An 11,847-nucleotide genomic window follows, 5' to 3' on the forward strand; every position below is an offset into this window, starting at 1 on the left:
CCCATTTATTAATCCAATCAATTTTTACCCGCTCAAATTCAACCCTGCCACCTCTGTATGTTAGTCATTCTTACGTTACTATACATTGTATGCCTTCTCCGAAAAAAATATATAGGGCACACTTGTTAAAGCCTCAAGTTGTGAACATTAAACTCCCATGCACAAAGGATTCCTGCTTCGGACTACACAGGACATTGCAATTTCGAGTTATGGGTATGTTCATACTTTTGTAGGTCTTATTTTGATTTAGTCATCTAAACCTAGACTAGAGTTGCTTTGAAGTGCCTTTTTTTTTTTTAACATACAATTCAAGATTTTGCCCACAACTTGTTGGCTCTTATTTTGTTTCTTTGAAGGGGGTTCCTCTGTATTCGTGTGACCTAGGTCACGGGTTCGAGCCGTTAGTACAGGTTGTCTACGTCACACTCCAACCCTTCCTCGGACCCCGTTAATGCGGGATTTTTTTAAAATGGTTTGTTTCTTTGAGTATTCTAAATGAGATCATTTTGTTTCTTTGTTGTTGTGATTTTTAGGTACTTTTGGATTTCTGATTGATTGAAGATGTCAGACGGTGGTGGTGGTGGTGCAGAGGCACATGCACGTTTCAAATAGTATGATTATCGTGCCAATGCCAGTCTTGTTCTAAGTTCTAACAAGTGATTCTCGTGGCCCACGAGACACACCTGAACCCTCTGGTGAACCCGAGTCTTTGTTTGGAAAAATCGATCCTAGATCGTTTGGTGATCGTGTTTTTAAAGGTAGACCTGAGAGGGTTAGGAAGAAGAAGAAGCAAGTTGACTATGACCCCAATAGGCCGTGCAAGAAGAGGAGACGAATTCATGAAGAAAGTGTCCTTACTTCGACAGAGGAAGGGGGTGTTTACCAGCCAAAAACCAAGGAAACTAGGGCTGCTTATGAGGCAATGCTCAGTATGATTCAGCAGCAATTAGGTGGACAGCCCCTCAACATTGTTTGTGGGGCAGCGGATGAGATTTTGGCTGTGCTAAAGAATGATTACTTCAACAACCTCGACAAGAAAAAGGAAATCGAGAAGTTGTTGAATCCCATATCCATCCACATATTTGAGCAGTTGGTCTCGATTGGAAAACTCATCACTGACTATAATCAAGGTGATGGTGATGTTGCAATCGATGGTGATGAAGCTCTCGATGATGATGTTGGTGTAGCAGTTGAGTTTGAGGAGAATGAAGACGAAGATGATGAAAGTGACGTTGATGTGGTGCCGGAGGATGAAGAGGAGGATGACGATGTGCTGGAAGCTAATGGTGCTGGCACTATGTATATGGGCGGTGGCATTGATGATGTTGAGACACAGGAACTTGAGGAGGGAATGGCCTTGAATGTTCAGGATATAGATGCTTATTGGCTTCAAAGAAAGATTTCTCAAGCTTATGATCAGCAGATCGATCCACAACAGAGTCAAATACTTGCTGAAGAGGTTCTTAAAATACTCGCTCAAGGTGATGACCATGAAGTGGAAACCATGCTGCTGGTGCATCTGCAATTTGAGAAGTTCAGTCTCATAAAGTATCTTTTGCTAAACTGGCTGAAGGTAGTGTGGTGTACTCGTCTTGCAAGGGCTGAAGACCTAAAAAAGAGGAGGAAAATTGAAGAAGAAATGATGGGTTTAGGGCCAGACTATGCTGCAATATTAGAACAGTTGCATCCTACTAGGGCAACTGCAAAAGAGAGACAAAGCAATTTGGAGAAAAGTATTAGGGAAGAAGCTAGGCGGCTTAAAGACGAGACTGGAGCAGATGGTGACGTGAAAAGGAAGCGACATGCTCATAGGGATCTTGATAATGGTTGGTTGATGGGCCAGCGTCAGTTGCTCGATCTTGACAGCCTTGCCTTCCATCAGGGTGGCTTATTCATCGAAAATAAAACATGTCAGCTTCCGGTGATATCTTATAGGTCTCATATGAAGGGTTACGAGGAAGTTCATGTGCCAAGACTGACGCCTAAGCCATTAGCTCCCGGCGAAGAACTTTTTAAGATCTCTTCCCTTCCAGAGTGGGCACAGCCAGCTTTCAGTGGGATGGCCCAATTGAACAGGGTGCAGAGCAAAGTATATGAAACTGCCCTATTTTCCCCTGAAAATATTTTACTTTGTGCTCCCACTGGAGTTGGAAAGACTAATGTAGCTATGCTCACTATACTTCAACAAATCGGATTGCACTGTAACGAAGATGGATCTTTCAACCATAACAATTATAAGATTGTCTATGTGGTGCCCATGAAAGCCCTAGTCGCTAAAGTAGTTGGAAATCTCTCTAGGCGTTTGGAACACTATGGTGTCAGTGTGAAAGAATTGAGTGGAGATCAAACACTAACTCGTCAACAGATTGAAGAAACTCATATTATTGTGACAACCCCGGAGAAATGGGATATCATAACCCGAAAGTCAGGTGATCGCACCTATACACAGCTTGTTAAACTTCTTATCATTAATGAGATACATCTTCTGCATGACGACAGAGGTCCTGTTTTGGAAAGTATAATTGCAAGAACTATCAGACAGATTGAGACCACGAAAGATCATATCCGGCTGGTTGGATTATCAGCAACTCTCCCAAATTATGAGGATGTGGCTGTGTTTGTTAGAGTTGATCTGAAGAAGGGCCTTTTCTATTTTGATAATAGTTACAAACCTATCCCATTGGCTCAACGGTATATTGGAATCACTGTTAAGAAGCCGTTGCAGAGATTCCAACTGATGAGTGATGTTTGCTATGAGAAGGTAATCAGTATGGTGGGAAAGCATCAAGTGCTTATTTTTGTACACTCCAGGAAGGAAACCATTAAAATAGCTCGCGCAATACGAGATTCTGCACTTGCTAATGACACACTCAGTAAGTTTTTGAAGGAGGATAGTTTAACTCGGGAAATTCTTCACTCTCAAACAGAGCTTGTCAAGAGCAATGATCTCAAAAATCTTTTACCTTATGGTTTTGCAATTCATCATGCTGGGTTGGTTAGGACTGATCATCAACTTGTGGAAGAACTTTTGCTGATGGCCATGTGCAAGTGTTGGTTTCAACAGCAACGTTAGCTTGGGGTGTCAATTTACCTGCACATACTGTCATCATAAAAGGCACCCAAATATGCAATCCTGAAAAAGAAGCCTGGACTTAACTCAGTCCCCTTGATGTTATGCAGATGCTTGGCCGTGCTGGAAGGCCTCAGTATGACGCTTATGGCGAAGGAATCATCATTACTGGACACAGTGAGATGAGATACTATCTTTCTTTAATAAATCAGCAGCTTCCTATTGAAAGTCAGTTTATATCTAAGTTGGCTGATCAGTTGAACGCAGAGATTGTCCTTGGGACGGTGCAGAATGCCAAAGAAGCTTGCAAGTGGCTCCTCTATACTTACCTCTATGTTCGGATGGTGCGAAATCCCACTCTTTATGGTCTTGCTGCTGATGCTCTCAAAAGTGACTATACTCTGGAGGAAAGGCGTGCAGACTTGGTAAGAATCTTATATTCCACTAGCTGTTGTTGAAATTGTTTGCTCATACTATGTGTGTTTAAAATCTTGAGTTGTCATAAATGTTGAGGAACAGGTAATGTCTGTGTCATGACCCGGCTAGGGGGCCACGACGAGCACCCGGTGCTACCCCACCCGAGCACCCCCTTATCGTACATAACATAACATCTAGGTGAACCATAAGTCAATTCGTGCTTTTCTTATCGTTAATCATATTGATCCCATTAGACGACCATCATCATTTAACATATCATAGGCATCTGTGCCACATCATAAGTACAAGGCCGACGCGGCCAACAAAAGATATACAAAACATGGGCCGACATGGCCGAACATCTCTACTCACATACACATGACTACGAGCCTCTAAGAGTATGACATATCATATGAGCGGGACAGGACCCCGCTATGCCCATAATTATATACACAAAAGAATAAGTACCCAAAAGCTACGGCTCCGAAAGAAATGGAGCTCTGCTATGCAATCTCTGAATAAGCAACTATGGATCAAGTCTGTCTCCCTGTGTACCTGCGGGCATGACGCAGCGTCCACAAACAAAAGGACGTCAGTATGAAGAATGTACTGAGTATGTAAAGCATGATCAACATCAATATAGAAGCATAATAGATATCATATGAAGATAGCATAGGAGGGGAGACAGTAATATCATCATCATCATGTCGCGTACTTGCATACATCGTCGTTCGTATCCCATAATAATACTCGTACCATACTTGTGCTCATATTTGTATACATGTCCTTATTCGTATTCTTATACATAGTCTTATCACATTCATATTCATATTATATACATAGCCATACACTTATATACATACATAGCGTACCCGACCATAAGGTTCGGTGTTTCATACATACTTGGCCAACCAAGGCTCAATGTTATTTCTACCTGGCCCTACCAAGGCTTCAGGGTTATCCGTACCATCTGCAGACGTGCGCGCGCGTTTCGTAATCGTATACATACTTCATACGTATTCATATACATATATTCTACCCGGCGTTATAAGCTCGGGGTTCATTATAGCCCTTCATAGGCACATATAAGTATAATAGCCCGTAGGCACCTTTTGCATCATTTTTGATATCATCATCATTACTATCCTCATCGTTATCGTTACATCTACATTATGGACTTACTCGTCATACGAGGAACGTAGTATAATCATAGTACATATCAAGGGTCGTGAGCTTATGAGCTCGGAATGTCAACCATGTGAAGACAACATACTCATATAGAGGAATTAGGAATTTGGCCAAGAACCATGCCTTATGAAAGAAGGGTTAGCCTTACATACCTTTCCGTCGAACTATTCTACACTTGCACGTTCCCTTCCAATGCTAGCGTTTATACCTTCATTAATATCATAACAATGACCATTAGTCATTCACATTATCCACATTATCTAGATTCCTCAATTTGCCTCTAATTCACCCACATTCATGGTCCTAACACCCATTTTCGTCCATTCGTCTAAAGTGTTTAGTTCATAATCTTAATACCATTTATGACACATTCATATCACAACACAACAACATTCATAACTCAATTCAAACTATTTCTCAAAATGTCACTATTCATCTTTCATGACCTAGTTGACCACATTTTCTATAATCCATGTATTTTAATTCTCCAATACCTTAAACATCTTGTAAAAATCATGAATCTTACCTTAGAAGTTGTAGGAACAAGCTTTGGTTGATAATACTCCTCTTTGAGCAAAACCCTAGTTTTTCTCCATTTAGATTTCTTGACTTGGATGATCCTTGATGATTCCCTTATCCTTGATTCACTTGTCTTAATGTTATTGATGGCTTATAATCCTTGAAAACTCATATAATAAATGTAGAGAGAAGTTCTAGAGAGAAGTGGTGTAATGTTGTAATGAAATAAAATAAGTCTTGATCCTCATATTTAATGAATTGGAAAATCTGTGTTGGGTGAACAGTGGTCGTCCATGGAGGTTTACGGACCGTATTACACTATACGGCTCGTCCTCCATGGGCATATTTAGCCATTTCCAGAACCAGAAGCTGGGCTGCCTTCATGGTGGTTTACGGGCCGTAAATCACTTTACGGTCCGTCCACCAGGTGGTATTTAACCATTTCCTCGGCTGGCAGAAAGTTGAAGTTTGGCATGCCAGTTAACGACCTGGCAGTTTACGGACCGTATACCAGTTTACGGTCCGTATTTGCACTTTATGACCACTGGCAGAAAGCTGAAGCTTTTGCATGGCAGTTTACGACTGCCAGTTTACGGACCGTATTGCACTTTACGGTCCGTATTTTGCAATATACGACCACTGGGCAGTTTTGCCAACTTTCAATTTTTCTCATTTCTCGACTTTTCATTCTAATCATCCACATCCCTTTTCATACATTTCCCATGAAACATTATACACTCGCACTTCTCGCACACATCATTAGTTCATTTACTTGCGTACCAACGGGAAATTTTCCGAGGTGTAACAGTCTGTGTGCGGAGACAGCTGCACATGAACATGGCATATACAACAACAACAACAAGAACAACAACCCAGTGAAATCCCACATCTTGGGGTCTGGGGAGGGTATAATGTACGCAGACCTTACTCCTACCAAGGTAGAATGACTGTTTCCGAGAGACCCTCGGCTCAATAGAAGCATAAAAAGGGGGGTCAGATAAGGTTAAAAGATTTAAAACGATATTGCAATGAAATAATGCAAGCGACACAGTAAAACAAGATAATCAAGGAATTCAAAGCGATATGGAAATGCAAATCACGAAAGCGGCACAGATAAAATAGAGTAATCAAAGTACAGAAAGTAGCAAATAATAACATAAATCAAAGCACAAGAAATTATAATGCGCTAATGCGCCTACTAATGAGGAAAGATAACGAGACTTATATACTAGCCTTCTACCCTAATGTGAGTCCTCCACACCTTCCTATCTAAGGTCATGTCCTCGGTAAGCTGTAACTGCGTCATGTCCTGTCTAATCACCTCTCCCCAATATTTCTTTGGCCTACCCCTACCTCTTCTGAACATGGCATATAGTGGTTTTAATTTTGTGGTATGTTAGGACTGTCTAGATCATTAAGCCCCTATCTGTCCTTGTTGGAGATATGATGTGAGCTAAGACCCATTATGTGCACGTGGTGGAAATTAATACAGAACTTCACTGAAGGAGAGCAGAGGCTGAACGCTACTTTGACAGACCTCTTTAGACGTTATTGTAATAGTTCATAGTACTAACAGTTAATGGATCTACAATTTTTTTCTGTCATTATATTATTGTCTGTTTTACTGTGTGGCTTTTCATTTTCCATATAAGTATGTGTAGCTTTAAAATTGCTATTTTTTTTTTCATGTTGGGCCATAGAGAATCAAAAGTTTCTAGTGTCTTGAATGGCATACTTGTTTTGCAGGTTCATTCTGCAGCAACATTACTGGACAAAAACAATCTGGTTAAGTATGACAGAAAAAGTGGATATTTCCAGGTGACTGACTTGGGTCGCATTGCTAGCTATTACTATATAACTCATGGGACGATTTCCACATTCAATGAGAACTTGAAGCCGACAATGGGCGATTGAGCTGTGTAGGCTCTTCTCTCTCAGTGAGGAGTTCAAATATGTAACGGTAAGGCAAGATGAGAAGATGGAATTGGCAAAGCTTTTGGATCGTGTTCCCATTCCAGTCAAAGAGAGTCTTGAGGAGCCCAGTGCCAAGATCAATGTTCTACTGCAGACATATATTTCAAAGCTGAAGCTTGAAGGCTTGTCTTTGTCATCGGCCATCATTTATGTAACTTAGGTTTGTTTGTCACATCATGAATATTTTTTGGTCGCTTCTTTGTTTCTTTGGTGCAGAAGACAGTGTAACCCGAGTCCATCTGTTTTTAATTTTGTGATTTTCTTTGCAGAGTGCTGCACGTCTGATACGAGCCCTTTTTGAGATAGTTCTGAAAAGAGGATGGGCTCTATTAGCTGAGAAGGCTTTGAAATGGTGCAAGATGATAAGTAAGAGGATGTGGAGTGTGCAGACACTGCTTCGCCAATTCAACAGCATCCCAAATGAAATTTTGGTGAAATTGGAGAAGAAAGATTTGGCTTGGGATCGGTATTATGATATTTCATCACAAGAGTTGGGGGAACTTATCTGTTTCCCAAAGATGGGAAGAACACTTCACAAGTTCATTCATCAGTTTCCAAAGCTCAACCTTGCAGCACATGTTCAGCCAATTACCCGCGCGGTTCTGAGGGTAGAATTGACTATTACACTAGATTTCCAGTGGGAGGACAAGGTCCATAGTTATGTAGAACCTTTCTGGATTATTGTGGAAGATAATGATGGGATCTATATTCTTCATCATGAATACTTCATGCTTAAGAAGCAGTACATTGATGAGGACTATACTTTGAACTTCACAGTCCCAATTTATGAACCATTGCCTCCTCAATACTTCATCCGTGTTGTGTCCGACAGATGGCTAGGGTCCCAAACTATTTTACCAGTTTCGTTCAGGCACCTGATTTTCCCAGAGAAGTATCCTCCTCCCGCAGAGTTACTAGACTTGCAACCTCTGCCAGTTACTGCGTTGAGGAATCCAGCTTATGAAGCACTTTATCAAGATTTTAAGCATTTCAATCCAGTTCAGACTCAGGTTTTTACAGTCTTGTACAACTTAGATGACGACGTTTTGGTTGCAGCTCCAACTGGTAGTGGGAAGACCATTTGTGCTGAATTTGCCATATTGAGGAATCATCAGAAAAGTCCTGGTATCTTACGTGCAGTGTATATAGCTCCCCTTGAGGCCCTTGCTAAGGAGCGGTACAGTGATTGGAAGAAGAAATTCGGAGATTCTCTTGGAATGAGAGTAGTCGAATTAACTGGGGAAACAGCAACTGATTTGAAACTGTTAGAGAAGGGTTAGTTAATTGTAAGCACGCTTGAGAAATGGGACGCTTTATCTCGTCGCTGGAAACAGCAAAAGCATGTTCAGCAAGTAAGTCTTTTTATCGTTGATGAACTGCACCTGATTGGTGGCCAAGGCGGTCCTGTGTTGGAGGTGATTGTCTCTCGGATGCGATATATCTCAAGCCAGGTCGAGAAAAAGATTTGAGTTGTTGCGTTGTCGACTTCTCTGGCTAATGCCAAGGATTTGGGGGAATGGATTGGGGCTATGGCTCATGGTCTTTTCAACTTTCCTCCAGGTGTAAGGCCTGTGCCGCTGGAAATACATATTCAGGGTGTCGATATTGCTAACTTTAAGGCTAGGATGCAAGCCATGACAAAGCCCACGTAACAACAATAGTACATCATGCAAGGATGGGAAAACCAGCAATAGTGTATGTCCCCACGAGAAGCATGCAGGCCTCACTGCAGTGGATCTGATGACTTACTCAGATATGGAAAGTAAAGACACACCCGTGTTTTTGCTACAGTCCGGAATGGAGCTAGAGCCTTTTGTGGAGAGGATCAACGAGCCCATGCTAAAAGAGACACTTAAGTATGGTGTTGGCTACTTGCACGAAGGATTGTCTTACACAGATCAGGATATAGTGAAGACATTGTTTGAAACTGGATGGATTTAAGTATGTGTAATGAGTAGCACAATATGTTGGGGACTGCCCATCTCTGCCCATCTGGTGGTGGTTATGGGAACTCAGTACTATGATGGTACGGAAAATGCGTCTAGTGATTATCCAGTGAGTGATTTGTTGCAGATGATGGGTCATTCCAGTCGACTTCTTGTAGATAGCTCCGGGAAGTGTGTCATCCTCTGCCATGCACCACGCAAGGACTACTACAAGAAGTTTTTAGACGAAGCGTTCCCAGTAGAGAGCTATTTGCAACACTATCTCCACGACAATTTCAATGCAGAGGTGGTTGCTGGTGTTATTCAGAACAAGCAGGATGCTGTGGATTACCTTACATGGACATTCATATACAGAAGGCTCACTCAGAATCCAAATTACTACAATCTGCAGGGTGTTGGTCACAGGCATCTTTTGGATCACCTCTCGGAGCTGGTGGAGAATACTCTCAGTGACTTGGAGTCGAGCAAATGTGTTGCTGTGGAAGATGACTTATTGCTTTCGCCCCTGAATCTTGGCATGATTGCATCATATTATTATATCAGTTACACTACGATAGAACATTTTAGCTCTTCTTTAAACTCCAAAACGAAGTTAAAGGGCTTGCTTGAAATTTTGGCTTCAGCATCGGAGTATGAACAGCTGCCGATAAGACCCGGTGAAGAGGAGTTGATAAGAAGATTAATTAATCATCAGCGCTTCTCTTTTGAGAATCTCAAATATGTTGACCCTCATGTCAAGGCTAATGCTCTGTTGCAAGCTCACTTCTCTAGGAAAATGGTGCGTGGGAATCTAGCTTCTGACTAGCAAGAGGTACTTCTTTCTGCTATTAGGCTGCTCCAAGCAATGGTTGATGTAATATCCAGTAACGGATGGCTGAATCTGGCACTTATAGCAATGGAAGTCAGCCAGATGGTCACTCAGGGAATGTGGGAGCGTGACTGTATGCTTCTCCAATTTCCATACTTCACAAAGGAATTGGCTAAGAAGTGCCAAGAGAATCCCGGGAAGAGTATAGAGACAGTGTTTGATTTAGTGGAGATGGAAGATAACGAGAGGCATGAGCTCTTGCAGATGTCAGAGCCACAGCTTATGGATATTGCCCGTTTCTGTAACCAGTTTCCGAACGTTGATTTGACATATGATGTGCTAGACGGCGGTAATGTGAGAGCAGGAGATGATGTGAGTTTACAGGTGACTCTTGAGCGAGATCTTGAGGGTGTAACTGAGGTTGGAGCTGTGTTTGTGCCTAGATATCCTAAATCCAAGGAAGAAGGATGGTGGTTTGTTGTTGGAGATACGAAGAGCAACCAATTATTAGCTATTAAGAGGGTTACTTTGCAAACGAAGTCAAAGATCAAGCTTGATTTTGCTGCCCCTGCAGAAGCTGGAACGAGGATGTACACACTCTATTTCATGCGTGGTTCTTATCTAGGTTGTGATCAGGAATATACTTTTTCACTTGAAGTAAAAGAGGGAATGGCTGAAGATGACAGTTGAAGGGAGCGATTTAGCTTTACTCTTCTGTAGCTTGCTCTAGCTGCTCGACATACTCTTATAGACAATCCACTTGGACTAAGTGCCATGCTTTATCTTACTTTAATTCTGACCCGGAGGACTTGTTTCATGAACTAGTGTTGTTTTCATGGTATTTGGGATTTTTTGTGATCACTCGCTTATATCCTATTAAATCAGAATCAATCAAGCCAAAAGCCCCCATTGCAAAGTTGATCCACATGTAACAAGTTGAGATTTTGGTGAATGCTGATGTTCTTTCTGTTTGGAATAGGCTCTCACTGATTATAAAGGCTTGCTGATTTTGTCCCAAATCTCGTTAGCAGGTAGGTAACAAACAGCAATGTATGCAATTGCGTGTTAGTTGGATTGGGTTTTAGATTATCTCTTTTCCAAGTTTCTATTGCTCGTCATGTCACGACCCAGCCCCGTGGGCCGCGACTGGTGCCCTACTTGGACACCCAGACAGACAAACATATCAAATCGTAACACACTTATCCAAATCGAATCATATACAAATGACATATACTGGCACAATTATCATACGCTGTCTTAAATTATATCAAACTGTTTCAAACACATTTCAGCGCAACCTTACACATATACATATATCAAAAAGCCGGCAAGGCTATCAAATGGCACCACGGCCCAAAACATATGCAAATGCACGCCGACAAGGCTGCCATAGCGAATAGGGTCATATAAACACATCTGAACGGAAGTAGGCACACACACCCACAAATACGTCTACAGACCTCTAAACAGACCAACAGAAACATATGGCGGGACAGGGCCCCGCTGTACCCCTGAACAAACGTATACATACACAGCGAACAAATATATAACAAAATATATGCTCTGAAATGAGAACAACACTCCGAACAGCAGAAGAGTGTCCTAAACTGGTGGATCACCAAACTGTGCGTCTGAACCTGCGGGCATGAAACGCAGCCCTCCGAAGAAAGGGGGTCAGTACGAAATATGTACTGAGTATGCAAAGCAGAAAATACAGGAACAAATCTGAGGCATAAACGAAATAGTAGTACAGAACATAAGTATAAATCCAACATATCAAAATGTTTACTTTCAAAATATAAGTCATGCATAAGGTACAGAAGAATATGGTCGCCCGCCCGTCAATGGCGCCATAACACAGCATAACACCAGAAGGTTTCAAATCTCCGTATGCCCGTCACATATCACAACACAGCATAACGCCA

At 41.8% G+C, this 11,847-nt stretch overlaps 1 pseudogene; it reads left to right on the top strand.

The window, feature by feature from the left end:
* Nucleotides 1-561: 561 nt before the first annotated feature.
* LOC132628008 (DExH-box ATP-dependent RNA helicase DExH12-like) lies at nucleotides 562-10,946 on the top strand (annotated as a pseudogene).
* Nucleotides 10,947-11,847: the final 901 nt, after the last annotated feature.

The sequence above is a fragment of the Lycium barbarum genome, chromosome 2 (genome assembly GCF_019175385.1).
Source record: "Lycium barbarum isolate Lr01 chromosome 2, ASM1917538v2, whole genome shotgun sequence".
Classification (NCBI taxonomy): Eukaryota; Viridiplantae; Streptophyta; class Magnoliopsida; order Solanales; family Solanaceae; genus Lycium; species Lycium barbarum.